Source organism: Periplaneta americana, chromosome 12 (genome assembly GCF_040183065.1).
Source record: "Periplaneta americana isolate PAMFEO1 chromosome 12, P.americana_PAMFEO1_priV1, whole genome shotgun sequence".
NCBI classification, from domain to species: domain Eukaryota; kingdom Metazoa; phylum Arthropoda; class Insecta; order Blattodea; family Blattidae; genus Periplaneta; species Periplaneta americana.
Window position 1 is genome coordinate 142,729,843 of NC_091128.1, and position 20,353 is coordinate 142,750,195.

Genomic DNA, 20,353 nt, shown 5'->3' on the forward strand with positions numbered 1-20,353 from the left:
TCGGAAAACCATAATTAAAAAGTTAGAAGTAACTATATTTGTATTAACACAACATGAAACATAGCGAATAATGAAGCAATAAATACGACATCAATATGTCTTTATCCATCTTGAACTTAACGTGATTTAAAGTGGTTTCCTACAGAGGTGATACAGCATTAACTGTCTTATTTATTACCTATAACTACAAGACGCATTCTAACTAAATTGCTATTGTTCGGGCCGTGAGGCGTAATGGTAGCAATTTGCAATATGCTATTTCTGAAAGTAATAAAACTTATCTATACATCTATATTTTATCCACATGGGGTAAATGGACGCATTTAAATTCTTGCGTGACCGTATTATCGTGTCAGTTCTATTGAAATGAAAGGTAAAGCGCTCTCGCCCCGAGATTTTGTGACTGCATTACGAGGTAGATAACCCGCATAACGAATAGTTGTGGCTCTGTTCACTATTGCGAAGCGGTTAATCTTACTTCCATTCAACAGTTTCGATTAAGGCAAGGCGATTGGGCACTAGATTGATGCCCCCGACTCGATTTTTACTTAATGTGTTGTTGTATCAGCGTGCCTGAGTGAAACCCAAGAAAGAGGAAAGGATCGTAACTTTAGGTATTTTTGGTTGCCTTTCACAAATAATAGGTGGTACAGTCATTAAGTTCTAATACTGAGCGCATAGTGGCGTTGTGGTGCACTATAGCGCATAGGTGGCGCCATGGTATGATACCTTGTCAGTTAGTCTCTCGACCCAACAAGAGACAGTTGAGTGCATGCACTGTAAGCAGAACTACGGTCTTTGTTGTGACGGTGATTTGAATGCGCGCGTCGGAACTCGAGTATGTTGCAGTTTGAGCAACGGGCAAACGTCACGTTCTGTCAGAAATTAGGCGAAACTGCTATAACCGATCATAACTGGAGACGAAACATGGTGTTTCCTTTACGATCCGCAACTGAAGCGACAATCCGACACCTGGAAAACGCCATTATTTCCACGACAGAAAAATCCGCAACAAGACAGGTCAAAAGGCAAGGTGATGCTTTAACAGTTTTTTTTATTCAAATGGAATTGTTCACATAGAATTCATCCCACAAGGTGCAACTGTAGACAAGATTCTTGGCCGTTTAAGCAATTCAATTCGTCGTAAGCGTCCTGAGCTTTGGCATAGGAAGAATTGACAACGTCCCTGCACATCGCTCCATCCTTGTCCAAGAGGAACTTGCAAGGCAACAGGTCGCTGTTTTGCCACACCCTCCGTACTCACCTGATCTCGCACCATGCGATTTTTTTTTTCTCTTTCCCCTCATGAAATCAAACCTACGAGGGTGTAATTTTTATGCGGCCGAAAAGGTCATGACTGCCACAAGAGAAGCCGTACGGCATCTTCCTGCCAACATCTTTCAGCGGTGCTTCCAGCAGCTACACTAACGTTGGCAGACGTGCATAGCGGCCAACGGCGAGTATATTGAGGGAGGATGTCGATCTGTTTAAGTGTACGCCTTATCACGCGGCATCTTCTGAGATATCCAGATTCTTGTGGCTGCCTACCCTTCAGGCGTCAGTGTCAGAACTTAATGATTGTACCAAGTATAAGTACCATAATAATTATAACAATTTAATATTAACAAACTGAGAGAGATAAATTAAAGTAACACTACAAAAACAAAGAATTATAGATCTAATAACAATATAAAATAGTGAGATAATGAAAGAGAGAAAATTAATGTCTGCCATCAAAATGAATGTAAGAAAAGCGATGTATAACAGAGTAAACTGAACACTCATAGAAAATACAGTCTGAATAGACTCGGCTCAAATAAGACATAAAGTTGTAGTCTCCAACCTTTAGCTGAATCAAAGTTCAAATCCATGAAAGCACACGGTAACCAAGTAAGCCGTTATATACGTTAATGGCGTAACGGCCCTAGAGAACTTCCCTGTAGGCTTATGGACTTCGGTGATCCCTCGTAGTATAGAATATGAAAATCAGGAATGTTGAGAATGAAACAGACCATCCATTAGTCTGTAAAGCGATGACATCCAAACGATGTTCCACCGGTGAAATATACCACACAGACGATAGTCCCAGCTATCCAAATCAGCGGGGTCACCTTGACCACCGGAACCACGTAATACAATGAGTTGACTATCTCAGCAGAGACGGGAGACTGCCCGTTTCTCTCTTGAAATCGTAACTGCGTCGAATTCTCTCACCAACTGAACATTCGCTCGGTCTCCAAGCCGAGACCGGCGATACGTGTCGTTCCTCCAATCAGCGGAGGAGAAGATCAGGGTACGTTCAGAAAAAATAAAGTAAACAGTACAGCCACCATAAACCATAAAATTGCCCACAGCATAAACTACATCACAGTGTCTTTTATGTAGCTTTGCAGTTGGTTGCGAGGTGAAGATATGAACCTGATCGCCTGGTCGGTCGATTGATCATTCTCCGTCAGTCTATCCATCCGTCGGTCCCTTAGTCATTCTGTTTAGTATTGATGACCTGATCAGACAGAAAGCTAGCCAGTTATAATGTAATTGTTACTGCTCATGCCTTCATTATAATTTTCTTTATAGTAATACGGCCATATATGATTTTGTCTCGTGACGAGAATATAGTACAAAATGGAAATATAAATATTGGAAATTTATCTTTTGAAGAGGTGGAGAAGTTCAAATATCTTGAAGCAACAGTAACAAATATAAATTATACTCGGGAGGAAATTAAACACAGAATAAATATGGGAAATGCCTGTTATTATTCGGTTGAGAAGCTTTTATCATCCAGTCTGCTGTCAAAAAATCTGAAAGTTAGACTTTATAAAACAGTAATATTACTGGTTGTGAAACTTGGACTCTCACTTTGAGATAGGAACATAGGTTAAGGGTGTTTGAGAATAAGGTGCTTAGGAAAATATTTGGGGCTAAAAGAGATGAAGTTACAGGAGAATGGAGAAAGTTACACAACCCAGAACTGCACGCATTGTATTCTTCACCTGACATAATTAGAAACATTAAATCCAGACGTTTGAGATGGGCAGGGCATGTAGCACGTATGGGCGAATATAGAAATGCATATAGAGTGTTAGTTGGCAGGCCGGAGGGAAACCTTTAGGGAGGCCAAGACGTAGATGGGAAGATAATATTAAAGTGGATTTGAGTGAGGTTGATATGATGATAGAGATTGGATTAATCTTGCTCAGGATAGGGATCAATGGCGGGCTTATGTGAGGGCAGCAATGAACCTCCGGGTTTCTTAAAAGCAAGTAAGTAAGTAAGTAAGTAATACGGTCAATGCTTCAGTTTTTTTTTCTTGCTCCATAATTTTTAATGTTTATTTTAAGAGTGGAAATAAAATAAACATTAAAAATTACGGAGTAAGAAAAAAAACTGAAGCATTGACCATCAGTGTATAATAAAATTATCTCTTCTCTTAAAGAGTCAGTCAGGTCCGTCACGCCAATAAGCGAGGCAGAAATGATCAGATCTATTTTGACGTAGTCAGTCAGTCAGTCAGTCAGTCAGTCAGTCAGTCAGTCAGTCAGTCAGTCAGTCAGTCAGTCAATCAGTCAGTCAGTCAGTCGCTCGGTCTGTCGATCAATCAATCGGTCAGTCAGTCAGTCACTGAGTCAGTCAGTCGGTAGGTCGGTAGGTCGGTCAGTCAGTCAGTCAGTCTGTAAAATATGTCAATAATTTGGTCGATCTGCAAGACATATCAGTCAGTCAGCCAGCCAACCAGTCAAGCAGTCTGTAATTAAAATAAATGTCAATAACTTGTTCGATCTGCAAGATGCATCAGTTAGTTAGATAACTTGTATTATGTCACACTTTTATTTTTGCTCTATTCACATTCAAATACAATGGTATTATATAAGCTCGCAACAAATTTCATGCTAAGAAATTGACATTTTTACTGCACGTTCTGAAAAGTTTGGTTAACAAAATAGCATTCTTTTTTTTTTTGATAATAAAAAACATTTTGAAAAGTAAAAAAATAGAATATATTATCCATTACGTACATTCTTTACTTTAAAATTAGCAGACCTATACGGAAATGGGATTTTCCGAGCAATTAGAAAGTATGGTTCTCGGCTGGAATAATCCTACCCTTCTGAATAAGACAGGAATGTCACTTTTCAAACAACAGTTTGTAAATGCCCATAGTTTGAGGTTTCAGTAGGTACTTTGTTTCTTACAGGGAGCAGGTGTCCCACATCTCTTCTTATTTTCTCCTAATCCAGTAAAGCGAAACAGTGCTTGCAGTTCTGCTGTATCATTCATTTCACTCAGTTCTCTACTTTTAGTACTTACAGTATAAAGTGCAAGTGAGTTTATCTACAGCTTTTAACTAAACTCAAAAGTAAAAACATGGACTGCGATGGACGAAGCTTTCACTACAGATGGAAAAATAGTAATGTGTCAAGTGTGCGGTAAAAAATATCAGGTGCTCTATGAAATCACAACTCGAGAGTCTTACCTATCCTATATCAGCCAGATATTGATATTAACTATTTTCATGATTTTTACATATTTTGGTACATATTCAGCTTATTTTTCTTTCATAAATATGTACATTTTTCACACCTTGATATTACTTAAAAATCCGGTCCCTAATTATTAGTAGACCTCGAATTTTTAGGCTCGAATGGGATAGGTTACAACAATTTTATGTAAACAAATCCCTACATGTACGCAACACGAGAAACTCTGGAACGATGATATTGCCTAAAATTAGGTGCATTAAAGAATGTATGTTTCTGCCTACGCTAAACGAGCCTAAAATCCGATGTCTAATTATTATATTCAAGAAGCATTGTTGAGGTCTCCACCAAGTCCATAAATATTCGGAGCATTTAACCTTCTTTACAGCAGAAACGGGACACTTGTGAGCCGTTCGGTTCTCTCGAACAGCGGCCTAATTAACTAACCCGTGCTGAGAGCTTTCAGAACATGCATAATTAGCAGGGACGAGAAGTTGAAGCGCTTCTACCGCAAGGTGGAGATGCAACGCCTTAACGATAAGTAACACACCGAGCTGAACACGTCTGACGTATACGCTCTCTGCCCTGCTCTTAATAATAGTAAAAGCTTCTAAGTAGGCCTTCTCGCTGTCTTCTTATTTCAGAAGCTTTGTGATACATGTTTTCATTCTTGTACGAAATGTAAACAACAATCTAAACTAATGAATCTTTATTGCAATTGCTGCCGTCATAATACTGAAAACCAAAGACATGAGAATTACTGAAATCCGCACAATACTGTACGTATAGGATCATTAAAAAGCCCTCTCAAACTAAAACGTTATAAATAGTACAGGTATGTCTTTTTGAATAAAGCTTCGCCTTCCATACGTAAGTCGTTATACAAAATACATTTAGTATCAGTTATACAGGGACATCATTTTATTTTTACTTCAATTTTTATTGTACCTGAGTTTCTGAATGTACTTCACTCCCACCTCTTCTACTAATGAAGTTCAACCGTCTTCCACACAGAACCAAGACCGCATATACAGTCATAGTAGCCTTACGGTCATAGTGAACAGTACGTTCCAAAAATATGCTCGCGTTTTCCAGTGACGAAAGAGCTTTCAATATTGAATCATTTTCGCACAGGTACTGTCGTCCATTTGCCTACGTCGCATTCCGGTTTCCCCCCACCTGCTTCTATTCGCCTCTCTGTAAAAACTAGTGGCTGGGCTGTCTTAGCTCTTTTCTGAGAACATTAATTTCTGTTAGGAATTGGACGTCTACGTAATATTATACCAGTACCCATACAATTATTTAAAATAACTTAAATAAAAGGGCCTCGTTAAGTCACGTGATTTCCTCCCTTTCTACGACCCTGCGACATAACCACTTGGACGGACAGTAGATAGCATGCCTGAGTAATTTTATCTTTTCGGATCGCGCAGAAGTGAAGATTGAATTTACAGTATGTAAGGTACTCTTTTATAGAGTAGGTATAAAATTATTTCAACATGAGTTACTGATACGAAGTACGAACCTGGTAATTGGAATTACGTACAATAGTCTATATTGCGATAATATGCACATTAGAACTGAAGCCTGTATCGAAATGAACGGCCACCATTTTCAAAAATGTGTTTAAAAATCATATTATGATTATTTTTCAATTTAACTTCATTCTCTATGGTGTACGCTAATGTGCTGTAGACAGTATAATGTACACTGCATAATGAATACGTCCACATGTACAGCTCAGTTCGTGAGGAAAAACGCTCATTGTTAATACTGTACTGTATTTTGATTAAACAAAAACCTTATGACAATTATCAAACTCAAAAGCGTGATATTCCTAGTTTACGTGAATGGATGAACTACTTTTCTTCCCTCCTATACCTAGTAAAGTCATTTGTTTGTAGATTACGCCAGTATCATCGAACTCCATTCGTGGAAGGAGATTACAAACGGTGTATCCGGTTTTAAATCGTTGATCCAAAGGTACAGCCAGGTTAATATTAGAAATGTTAGTAAAAATAAAATGATGTCCCTGTATAAACAACTTACAGCAGAGTCCATATAGGCCTGTTTCTATCTGATGCTTTTTCAATTCACTGCGGGCTAAAGCAAGGAGATGCACTATCACCTTTACTTTTTAACTTCGCTCTGGAATATGCCATTAGGAAAGTTCAGGATAACACAGAGGGTTTAGAATTGAACGGGTTACATCAGCTTCTTGTCTATGCGGATGACGTGAATATGTTAGGAGAAAATCCACAAACGATTAGGGAAAACACGGAAATTTTACTTGAAGCAAGTAAAGGGATAGGTTTGGAAGTAAATCCTGAAAAGACGAAGTATATGATTATGTCTCGTGACCAGAATATTGTACGAAATGGAAACATAAAAATTGGAGATTTATCATTCGAAGAGGTGGAAAAATTCAAATATCTTGGAGCAACAGTAACAAATATAAATGACACTCGGGAGGAAATTAAACACAGAATAAATATGGGAAGTGCCTGTTATTATTCGGTTGAGAAACTTTTGTCATCTAGTCTGCTGTCAAAAAATCTGAAAGTTAGAATTTATAAAACTGTTATATTACCGGTTGTTCTGTATGGTTGTGAGACTTGGACTCTCACTTTGAGAGAGGAAGAGAGATTAAGGGTGTTTGAGAATAAGTTTATTAGGAAAATATTTGGGGCTAAGAGTGATGAAGTTACAGGAGAATGGAGAAAGTTACACAGAACTGCATGCATTGTATTCTTCACCTGACATAATTAGGAACATTAAATCCAGACGTTTGAGATGGGCAGGACATGTAGCACGTATGGGCGAATCCAGAAATGCATATAGAGTGTTAGTTGGGAGACCGAAGGGGAAAATACCTTTGGGGAGGCCGAGACGCAGGTGGGAGGATAATATTAAAATGGATTTGAGGGAGGTGAGATATGATGATGGAGAGTGGATTAATCTTGCTCAGGATAGGGACCGTTGGCAGGCTTATGTGAGGGCGGCAATGAACCTGCGGATTCCTTAAAAGCGATTTGTAAATAAGTAAGCATATAAACAACCTCAGATTAAGGTATCAAATTAATCTTCAGTCATACTTAAGTACGAATTTTTGGCTGTATAAATACTAACTTCATGACATTTCATTTTGACTTTAAGTTATGTAACTAATGAATCTTCTCGAGTTCATCATATTAACTGAAGTTTACACAAAATACTTCAGAAACAAAAGAAGAGGAAGTAAAATGGCGAGTGAAGTTCATTTTCATTGTATTTAGACCAGGAATGGGCATAACGGAGGAGAGGTAAATGTGATCCAGTTCACCCCTTCCACAATATTTCGGACGTGATTACATCACATGAACTTGGGTTCTCCTCCGCTTAGGGATGTACAAAACTAATGTGGCATCCCATTACAATAAACATTTGAAATCAAGTCAAGTGCATAATATAGGCATTCATATGGTCACTTTGACCTAGCACTCATTATAAACAATAACTTATAAACTCTACATCGCCTACATCAGACCGAGTCTGTCTATATTAGGACAAATAGGCTATTAGTACATAAACGTAGAGCAGTTACGAGATGATAGGCTGTTAGACGTGTACGAGCAATATTTCTCATCAGGTTCATGTTAGAAAAAAATTGTTCGCAGACATACGTGGATTCAAAGATTGCCAGCATCTTACCTGCGAAATTACGTAAGTTAGGAGACTTGTCGTTAGGTAACAATTCATACAATCCCTTGCCGGTTTTACCTGACATTTGGAAAAGGGTATTATTATTATTTATTATTATTATTATCATGTCCACACCTGTGGAGTAACGGTCAGCACGTCTGGCTGCGAAACCAGGTGGCCCGGGTTCGATTCCCGGTCGGGACAAGTTACCTGGTTGAGGTTTTTTCCGGGGTTTTCCCCTCAATCCAATATGAGCAAATGCTGGATAACTTTCGGTGCTGGACCCCGGACTCATTTCACCGGTATTATCACCTTCATTTCATTCAGACGCTAAATAACCTGAGATGTTGATAAAGCGCCGTAAAACAACCTACTTAAAAATTATTATTATTATTATTATTATTATTATTATTATTATTATTATTATTATTATTATTATTTAACCTGGTAGAGATAAGTCCATCAAGCTTTCTCTTCCCCTCTACCAGGGGAAAAACTACAATATTAAGAATACAATTACAATTAGAATTAATATTAAATTTACAAATACAATAAAAATCACGGTACTTACTAAAAGATTAACTGATTAATAAAGGCTAGACAGTTTATTGTAAAAGTTAAGAAGAGAGAAGCATTTCTTTTATTGATTAAGTAAAAATTAAACCTAATCTACAAGCGCGAGAGCGAGATTGTGTATGATGATGAATACGATGATGTCTTATGTGTTGGTATGACTAGTATGCGGCTATTTTGCGTGCGTGTGAAGAGATTATGATATGATGACAGGTAAATAAACGGGAAGCAAGGTAAGTAGGTGTAGAGGTGTGAAGGACTTGGAAAAGGAGAACAAGAGAATGAAAATTTCTACGCTCGTTAAGCCATAGCCAGTTTAGAGTTTGGAAGGATGGGGTAATGTGGTCAGCGCGACAGACATCGCAGACGAAGCGAACACAAGAATTATGAACACGTTGTAATCTTTGCGACTGGTTGACATTGAAGTCAGTCAGTAGAAAATCACAATAATCAAAGTGGGGCATTACTAGTGTTTCCACTAGTATTTTCTTGAGTGATAGCGGGAGAAATTTTCGAATGCTGTTAAGGAATAATAAATTGTTCGGACCGAATTTTCAACTAGTAGGGATTGCGACTTGGCTTTTCCATTATCAAATTTTCCTTGTAAATTCTTGGAAAATTTCTCACTATTTCAACCTGTACTACAAATTATATTAAAATAACACATCGCTTTATCCATGCAACAACTAGTTTAATAATATAAACCATTTTTAACAATCCTATTTTAAACTCTTACATGTAAGTTTATGTTCGCCAAAATCCTTCTTATGTTCAAGATCGAAGTAGGTCTACTGTCTGATATTATAATGCTTTATATAAATCTCAACTGAACAGTTGAGTCATTGATTTTTACCTTTATTCATAATAATAAACTAGTTATGTTTCCACGTTTCTTTTTTTTTTTATTTGTTTATTTTACTTGGTTATTTAACGATGCTGTATCAACTACGAGCTTATTTAGCGTCGATGGGATTGGTGATAGCGCGTTGATATTTGGAGAGATGAGGCCGAGGATTCGCTATAATTACCTGACATTTGCCTTATGGTTGGAGAAAACCTCGGAAAAAACCCAACCAGGTAATCAGCCCAAGCGGGAATCAAACTCGCGCCCGAATGCAACTCCCGATCGCCAGGCAAGCGCCTTAGTCGACTGAGCTACGCCGGTGGCTCCCATGTTTCTTGGAAATTAAAACGAAACCTGCAATTTATTCGACATATTTCCACCACTTTACAGAGTAAAGTTGCTTAATTCCGTGATACTTTTTTTTACTGAATGTCACGGAATTGGCTATCTTGCAAGGAAGTTCACCGATGTCTCAAAACTAGGCGAAAGATCTACTCTTTCGAGAAAGATGTCTGGCGCTTTGGTCGAACGGCAAAGCTTTGACTGACATTCAATTTTAAAAACGTATCACGGGATTAGGGGTATCACGGAAATAGGTAACTTTACTTTACACCCCTGATTAGAACGATATGGTATCGAAAATAATTGTATTAATTTATTTTGCAGGATAGCTTCTGAGTGAGGATTCCTAATTTTCGGAACTCTTACGCTGATGATACGGTGGTGATTTTCAGTGGTTTAACTTGGGAGGACACTTATAAACATGCCAATGTAGGTATAAATTTGATCAAAAATTGGCTTGATGCAAATTTGCTATCTCTAAATATAACTAAAATTGCTTTGGTGCCATTTTCTTTAACAGTCTCTGGATTGAACAAATTGAAATCACTTTCTCATTTAAAATTAATAATCCACAACTCATTTTGTAAACTCTCTACAACCTGTAAATGCCCTTGTCTGAAAGAACCTGTAATGTGAAATACCTGGGAATTATTGCTGATCAGCATTTGAAATGGGATAGACAAATCATCTTTTTATGTAACAGGATCCGTAAAACAATTTACAAATTTGTAAACCTTCGCCATTATTTGCTTACTCATGTATTACGTTTGGTTTATTTGGCTGTAATTGAATCTGTTATCCAATATGGTATAACTGGATGGGGAGGCATTACAAAAACTGCTCTTTTTCCTCTAATTATGTTGCAAAAACGTATAATCAAAATTTGTTTGAAAAGGCGACTGGATTATCCAAGAAATTTGATCCATTCCGAATTGAATGTTTTTAGAATTGACCAAATTTATAAATACTCTTTAATGAAATTCTATCATAAAAATAGAATGAATTTTGTAGCTCAGCCACATGATCATAATACAAGACGAAATTAAATTCTTAAATTAGTTGAACCTAAATGTTTCACATCTGCTGCTTTACTACACAGTACAAATTATGGTCCACGTCTATATAATTAGATAATAAAATTTCATCCAGAATTTACTACTTTAAGCAATGAAATTTTCAGATCCAGAATTAAAATAGTACATTATGCAACGAGCCTATAATGAAGGTAATTAAGAAGCGAGTATGGATATTTACGAAACGAGCGCAAGCGAGTTTCATAATTTTCATACGAGCTTCTTAATTACCATTACAGGCGAGTTTCATACGACTTTTTATGCTCGACCATATTTCTAACTTGATATTATTAATTTTCTTTGTATCTGACCTTGACCAATGTCCCGTATGTTGTGAGATGTTGGCAGACGCGAAAGTATTGATTTTTTCCGAGGAACAGATGTTCACATTGACCTTGCTAGGCCATAAGAACCTACAGAGATAACATTGAAATTAAATTAGACATTGAAAAACGAGATGACAAATTGAATTTATTTGAATATTATTTACAATTAACGCTAATTATTATAGTAACAGAACATAACCTTGTACGACAGTATTGGATTTCCAGCCTCCGTGACTTTTCGCTAATTCTCTTTCGATTGCATATCCGAGAATAATCGATACTTGCGGTTTTATAACGGTAGAAAGCTGACCTGTCATTGGCTGAACAGTTGTAACCTGAGTCGTCATTGGCTGAAAGACCTGACCTTTAATGAGTAGGTGTACTTTAATGACATACATTAAAGGTCTGCTACCAGGTGTATAATTACTACATTTCGGCATGGTCGAGCATAAAAATTTATATGACAGACTTCTCTGTATTAATATTGTGTACCATATATTGTAAAACAAGTTTATTTCCGTCCTAAGTATATTTTTACTATTTTATCTTGGTTACTGTATCAAAATGACCTGTACTAATTATATTACTAATAATAATTTAATATTAATCCACCAATCTCAACATCGTCTCTTTTTTCACTCAGTTATTACTAGTATTATTATTCACTAATTTTATTATTATCGTCTTTATGTGACCTTTTTTCTTAAGCAATTTGTCTACAAAGTATGTACAGACGTGGACAAATTATTAGCAAAATTGAAGATTTTTATTACATATTTTTACAAAATATGATTCTTCAGTTTAGACTACAGTTGACATTTTTGCGTATTTCGAAATTATTAGCAAAATTGAAGATTTGTATTGTATATTTTTTTTTACAAAATTTGACTCTTCAGTTTGGACTACATTTTATATTTTTGCATATTTACAAATTATTAGCAAAACTGAAGATTTTTGTTATATATTTTTACAGAATTTGACTCTTCAATTTGGACTACAGCTAACATTTTGGGTATTTCCAAATTATTAGCAAAACTGAAGATTTTTATTTTATATTTTTACAAAATTTGACTCTTCAATTTAGACTGCAGTTGACATTTTTGCATATTTACAAATTATTAGCAAAATATGAAGATTTTTATTTTATATTTTTACAAAATTTGACTCTTCAATTTAAACTACAGTTGACATTTTTGCATATTTCTATCTACTGTAATGATAGAAATATGTAAAATTGTCAACTGTAGTCTAAATTGAAAAGTCAAATTTTGTAAACAGAATTATCATAAAAATCGTCAATTTTGTTAATAATTTGTCCACGTCTGTATATCTATGTAACGGAACTGTCCCCGAACACGAGCTTTGCTCTTTCGGGGTATTTTAATGTAACGTTTTTATGTATATGTTAGTATTAAATGAATAAATAGGAAAGTAACGGAATATGCAGAACATCAGACGACAGTTGTTTGGTATTCGACGTTCTTCCACAGCGCAGCCAAGTATAAAACTGTACAGTGTAGCGGCCTTGACATTTCTAAAAATATCTGAAGACATAACAAGAATGGGAGAACGAAAAGATCATCCCCATGACAGGAATCGAAGATTACGACTCGCTGAAGAGAGGAAACCTGAATGAGGGTGGATTTATTGTCACACAAACGTGTGGGCGTCTGATTGAAGAGTGAAAGAGTCGCACAGCTCAGCAGCGTCTCTCTTCCCATGACCGAACTAGCTGTTCTTATTGTGAACACGTACGAGTCAACTAATTACGCGCAACCTATACACTATTGTTCTACATTAGAAGCGATTACTTAATAACTTTTTCTTATGTTTTTGTGTGTTATTCGTATTCCTTTATAAATAGTTAATTTAAAGGTTTTCAACAAAAATAAATGAAAAGAACAGGACTGGACCTATAACTCAGGGACTTCTTCTAAGTGTCATAAGTCTACGTCACCATTATCACTAATTTCATGCTGGAACTCGTACTGATACTAGGAATGCAAAGTCGGCCAGCATCTCACAAGGGAAGAGTTTCGGCTCGAACAGTAATTTTTGGTTAAAAATTTGTACAGAGGCTTACCTCACAATGGTGATGAAGTCCGTAAAAGAATTCATTTGTGTAGCTCTCCGTTTGGTTGGTATTGGTCAATACACTTCTTTAAAAATGTAACCTACATAAGGATTCTCTATAAAATGCATGAAACAGCATGGGGCAGAGCAATAAGCACAACACGCAGAAGCAACACCTGAACAATCTTCTGAACCACACTCCAGTGCTCAAAAAATCAAATGCTACCTGAATTGCATTTTTGAAGTCCGAGACTTGTTCAGGATTCACGTAACCAGCTGACAACCAGGAATACTGAAGCATAGGGCGGAGCAGACAACTGGTTATGAATAACAGAGTGCATTTTCATTATAAACACTCGATTTCCCAAGTTAAGTTCTGGATTCTCAGCAAGAGTCCTTATGTAATCTGTTATCCTCCGAGCATTTATTTTGTATTGTCTAAGGAAATATATATTCAGAGACTGGAAATATTTAGTTTTTTTTTGGGTGGAATGATCATACATTCTATGTCCTAGCCTTGGAATGATTCATTTATTAAGTCTGTGTCCTTGTGCGCATTCAATGACTCACACAACAGTGTACATTTTTGATTAGCTGCAATATTTTCAGACAGAACGTTGGAGAAAAATGTTCTTAAATGGGCTCTAGATATTTTACTACTCGCACTAGCTTCTAGGTTAGGCTAGGCTTACGGGTAAGGTGTCCCATCCCCTTAACTTGTGCAGTGCTCTCCCCACCCCTCAACTTGTGCAGTGCTCTAACAAACAAACCACACATTACACAAACGAATGCTTTTGGGAGCTTTACAGAGATGTAAAGATGGGCCAGTATACAAATTTTGAATACGAAATTCCTGTTCGAGCCGAAACCCTTCCCTTGTCAGTCTAGCTGGAAAAAATTCAGCCTTCAAGCATTCCGAATATTTAGCCAGAAACGTCTCCTTTTTCGTCCCGCACAACTTCCACCATTTCTGAAAATCATTAATAAAATAACAAATAGATTTCTTAATTTTCCTTAAAAACGCTATACTGTTCTCCAACAGGAGATTAATTATTGCGTCATCTATTGGAGCGAAGTACTGTGCTTCAACCACGAGAAAGTCTCTGCCAGATGAGACGAAGGGGGTTAATGCTGTGAATGAATGTTGATGTCATAAGGTCACACACGTGCGTACTCTTATCTCTATTGGCTAGCTCTCACAGCACAAACCATAACATTGATACAGACATATGATACTACCCTAGTTACAAAATTAGATCACAGTTAATCTCCTGGTCTTTTAATCTCTTCATACAGGAAATAACATATGCAGGAGAGCGTATGGTTTTTAAACTGACGTTATAACGGTAATATTATTTATCTACTTTGTTCCAATAGATGAGGCAATAGTAAGCACATTCCTTTCACGGTTGATCTCCTGGTTGGAGAACAGTACAGTTTCTTGAAAGACAAGCTCAGTGACGGAACTACACAATACGAAGAGGGATATTTTGTTATTTTATTTTGCGCTACATAATATATCAACTAGTCCCTTCCGCCACTGGATAGATGGATGGACGGCATCGCTCCACTCCCCCATCGCCATAACAATAAAGACGAAGTAAGACATATATCCTTTCTTTCTCTTTTCACAGTGAGACAAGATACATCACACAGCCTTTCAACAACTACTTTCTCTCGTCCCCTACAATAAATAACAAATTCTTATGTAGGTACAAAGTCGTATGGAATTACATTACGCTAATTGTTAAATTTATTAGTAAACAACCATTTGACGCAGCTAAATATTAACTGATAAGTTAATTCCGTAATTTATTACAGGTTTATTTTATTAGAGTTACAATAATTCTACAGAAATGACGTTTCATAAATAATATCTGAAATTATACTTTTTCCATACTTCTTGTTATGTTTAGTATTAAAGTGTCGTCTGATGTTAAAATGTGCAATAAAGCGAAATGGTACAAGCCGTGTCAAACAAAACGCTTTTTCATTTTGTTCAACACAAAAATAATCTAATTCCCATTCCTTACGGAAAGAAAATTTTCTCTTTCGCTGTACCATACTCCTTAGGTAACTTAGTACATCACTGACTGCTTCAAAACTACGTAATGTTACGTAAACAGTGCGCGTAACCAGGTGAGTATGAGAGAGTGGTAGGAGTAAGTGAAAATGTTGTACAGTAGAACCCCGATTATCCGTCACCCTATTAACCGATTGGGATTATCCGTCTGTCATTCTCTTCTATTTTTGTTACAGAAAAAAATATTGAGTACTGCACAATACATTAGTACGTATTTTTTTTTTTTTGTAGAGTGATATTACAAGCTTTTGCCCTTACACATTATGATCTACTGTTCGAGTAACCTGTTTAATTTCTCTGCAAAACGCCTTCCAGAAATGCCAAAATAATACAGGTTGTGCTAAGTATCGAAAAGAAGTGCATATAATTGAGTGGTTTTGGAAAAGAGGAACTGTCGTTCATCTCACATCGGAATACGAGATTGGAGTTACAACTCTGCGAGATTTAATAACAAAAAAGGATAAAGTGTATAAATTACTTAAATTTATAACACGAGACCTAGGTCTATACTTTTCCTATCTTTCCACGGAAATCCATCATAGGAAGTTTCGTTGACCCTTAGAAACCCGTCATTGGCATTCATTCACTCATAGTGTTCTGTCACTGCAAACCCAGCATCCTCCAGTCTTTCCTATTTTCTATTATTCTCTTAGTCTCCGTATATGATCCATATGTCTTAATGCCGTCTATTATTTTATCTCTTCTTCTACCACGATCTCTTCACCCGTTCACCATTCTTTCCAGTAAATCCTTCAAAAGACAATTTCTTCTCAGTCAGTGACCCAGCCAATTCCTTTTTCTCTTCCTGATCAGTTTCAACATTATTCTTTCTTCACCCACTCTTTCCAACAGAGCTATTATACTTAAGACTTCTGATCCACTACCTAATATGTTAAAACACATGACCACAGAGAAAATTACCGAAACTGCATTATGCAACACTTAATTTATGAAAGTCTTCTATAGTACGGATTATCCGATTTTTTTCGATTAACCGGTCAGCCAACCCTCTTCATTATCATGGATAATAAGAGGTTCTATTGTATTTAAAAGACTTCCAGTCTTACTAATAAGCTGTGTTTAGTTTTTATACTAGACTTATGCAGAGTTGAGACAGAAAACGTTACTAATAAGCAGTGAATGAGCATTGGATGTATAAACAGGCTGTAACTATACAATGGGAATTGCTTTGCAGTAGTTATATACACGAAACCCCTTGTTTAAGCGTTGTATATAGCGAAAAAATGGCCTCCCCTCTAACAGCTGTTCCATATCGACTGTCATTTTATGATTATGGTTGCCTGGTAACCACAGAAGAACAAACCAAAGACCACAGAATAATTAGAATAATATTGCTGTAGCTTGTACTCTTTGACCAAAATGTAGTGTGGTCATCGATTAGAGCCAGTTGTACTATCGATATTTAAGACGTCACACTAGAGCGCTCTACCGGATCCAATAGAGAACCTCAGATATTCTATTACCTTTCGTAACGAAGTAATGACGAAACTATGACGTAGCTGTGTAACAGTCATATTGTTATACACGACGTATGTAGTGATTATTAGTAAGGAATTTACACACGGCGTATAAACGAGCTACTCATTGTATAAGTATAAGACAGTTAAACATTTGTATATAGAGTTTTTATTAGTAAGACCGTTCATATATTGATATGAAACTGTGTTAGGGAAATACAGGCTCTACTTAAAATAATATGAGAAAAGAGATTTCCTGTAGGTCCTCCCCCTTTAATGCATCGGACTGCAGAAAGTCGTAAGTTGGTCTGAGTCAAAAGTCCAGGAAAAATAAAGATGCAGATTTTTTAACCTCGTAACTTAATGTCTGCCATCATAAAGCGTCCTGCATGCTATGCAAGAGAGAATTCGCTATTTACGAGAGTTAATGACACGGAACACAGAGTCAGTCGCCGGTTCGGCTTATCCTGTATCTTCTCGTCCCTTTTTCATCGAGTTGTCTACATAACTGACCGACGCGACCCGTCATAACAAAATTCTATAGCCTGTAGTTAGCAGCAGATATATGGACCCGAACGAGTTTAATGCCTCGTAAATTTATACAACTTTAGTTTGACAGTTGGAGCTGTCAGCTATTATTATAATCCCGCGCATGTACTCCAAGATTAATTTCGTTTTACAATTAATTTTATTCCGCACATTTACATTGCAGCCCATGCGCCCTTCGTTATACGACGTCCCTAATTTAGATCGCGCTATTTAATGAGCCTTACTCAGAGGAAGGGCTGTAAATATATACTGACGTGTCAATTAAAATGGAACGCTGGGTTCCCCGACATTTCAAAGAGTTCGTAACACTAGTCATTTAAATTCATGCTGCAAGAACAACTGTACAAGTATCGGCGGCGGTATTCTACAAAGAATTGTTCAATTTAATGTAATGCGCACTCGAACGACTCCGTGGCATGGTAATGAATCCAGTTTTTTTTAAACTCGAGTAAGAAACCCACCAAACTTATTTGAGCAGGCTACGTGGAATGCAACTACCGTACAAGTCGTCATCGATACATTCATCGTTATGCTAGAAAAGAAATAAGATAGTCATTAAGATCACCTCTTAGCCATAAGAGAGTGGATTCTTCCTGAGTAATGGGTAAGTTAGAAATGCGAGTCTGAAAACGGTATGTGTACTGCTATGGAGGTTCTGCTACCACAAAAACTAATAAGTAATAATTGGCTTGGGAACAAATTCCGGTATTTAAATAAAGAATCATAAAAGTTACTTGAATCAAGAAAAGAGATAGATTTGAAAGTAAATCCCGAAAAGATAAAGTATATGGTTATGTCTCGTGACCAGAATATTGTACGAAATGGAAATATAAAAATTGGAAATTTATCCTTTCAAGAGGTGGAAACATTCAAATATCTTGGAGCAACAGTGACATTTATAAACTACTGTGCTCCAACCACGAGAAAGTCTTTGCGGAATGAAACGGAGCGGGGTAATGCTGTGAATGAATGTTGATGTCATAAGATGTCATAAGGTCACACACGTGGGTACTCGTATCTCTATTGGCTATCTCTCAAAGCACAAACCATAACATTGATATACACATTTTTATACTACTCTAGTTACAAAATTAGATCACGATTAATCTCCTGGTCTTTTAATCCCTTCATACAGGAAATAACATATGCAGGAGAGCGCATGATTTTTAAACTGACGTTATGACTCTAATATTATCTATCTACTTCGCTCCAATAGATGACGCAATAGTAAGCACATTCCTTTCACGGCTTATCTCCTGGTTGGAGAACAGTAGTGATAAGTAACTTAGTCAACAAACGCAGTGGTTAGTAACGGGACGTACATCCAGATCCATACAAAAAATTTTTTGTTGTTTTCTTAAAATTTACTTTTTCGGACTTGGTCCCTTTTGCAAATTCCTGATTCATATAGGCTATATCACTCTAGCACCCCCAGAAAGAGTACATACTCGTGCTCAGGGGGTTACTTGCCAGTAACTTTCGTTGCATGGTCGTTAGCAGCTTTCTCAAAGACAAACTATGCTGTCAACATGACAGAAAGTAAACTGTGAGTTGTAATATTTGTCAGTACCGAAATTCGAAACGAAGTCAGCAAGAAAATTCAACCTGATTACTAGGAAACCAGTATATATAATCCACTAGCATATTATGTAGTCCTAGGAGGGAAAATGGTTAGGATTCACCCCTGATCACACGTAACAGATTGATTAGCTTAATGCACTTTCAAGACAACTTTGATCAATTTCACTATGCTGCCATCTAGCGATTGCAAAAGAAGTCACGTTATAGCTTAGATCATATATACCCAGATTGGTCGGCATTATAGGCTTTGACGTTAACAACTTTTGTAAGGTTTACTACGCTGCCATCTAGTTGTTACATAAGGAGTCACGTCATTATTTCCCATTTGAATTGCATTAGCGACTGTACTGCCATCTCGTGTTCGTTTACGGCGGACGGGTGGCGATCCTGGCGGTTGTTCTCTTCAAAGCGCTGCCGATTTTAACATATCATGTTACATATATGATCTAGGGTTATAGCTAATCCTGATGGAATTGCATGGAGTAACAACTAGCAGCAGTACTTCCACCTAGCTGTCGTTACCAGAAAATTAATTTTCGGCAGTGGAGATCGTAGTGGTTGTTCTATTTATGTTGCCATTTCATAACATGGGAATGTCCAATCTGATATAGACCTACATATATGAGAGAGAGAGAGAGAGAGAAATAATTCGTCCGGCCTTAATTAAGAATGACCACGAGGATCCGGAAATCAATAGCAAATAAATATAATTAATTAAATACGAATATTGTTATAAAAATAAAATGTAATAATTAAGCACCATTTATTATCAATTATAAAATAAAATCTTAGAAGATGACTATAAAATTATACTTACAAGTAAAATATTTTATTTAAAATTAGCTTATCCTTAACTAAGGCCTACTGGGTGGTATAAATGAAACTGTATAATCTGCAGGGAATCTGTAAGAATTTGCGAGATGATTTTTTGAATTTCAAAAGATGATATTGATAATTGTTTTTAAAAATTATATGTAAATTTTGGTAAAAAACTCCGAGCACCAAAAAATAAACCTGTCACTGACCAATTGAAGAGAGGGATGTTATACTTGGCACTAAGGTAGGGAATACAAGGTTCATAAATGACCCTCTTTTCCTGATCAACCGGATGAGCTTGATTTAGATCTCTCTCCATGCGTATAATACGTGTGTGTGTGTGTGTGTGTGTGTGTGTATTTCATCCTTAGCGTATAGATCAGGCATGTCACACAGGAGCAAGCGCGCGCTTTAGAGCCCAGAAGAGCCTGAGCGCTTTACAGCGGAAAGGAA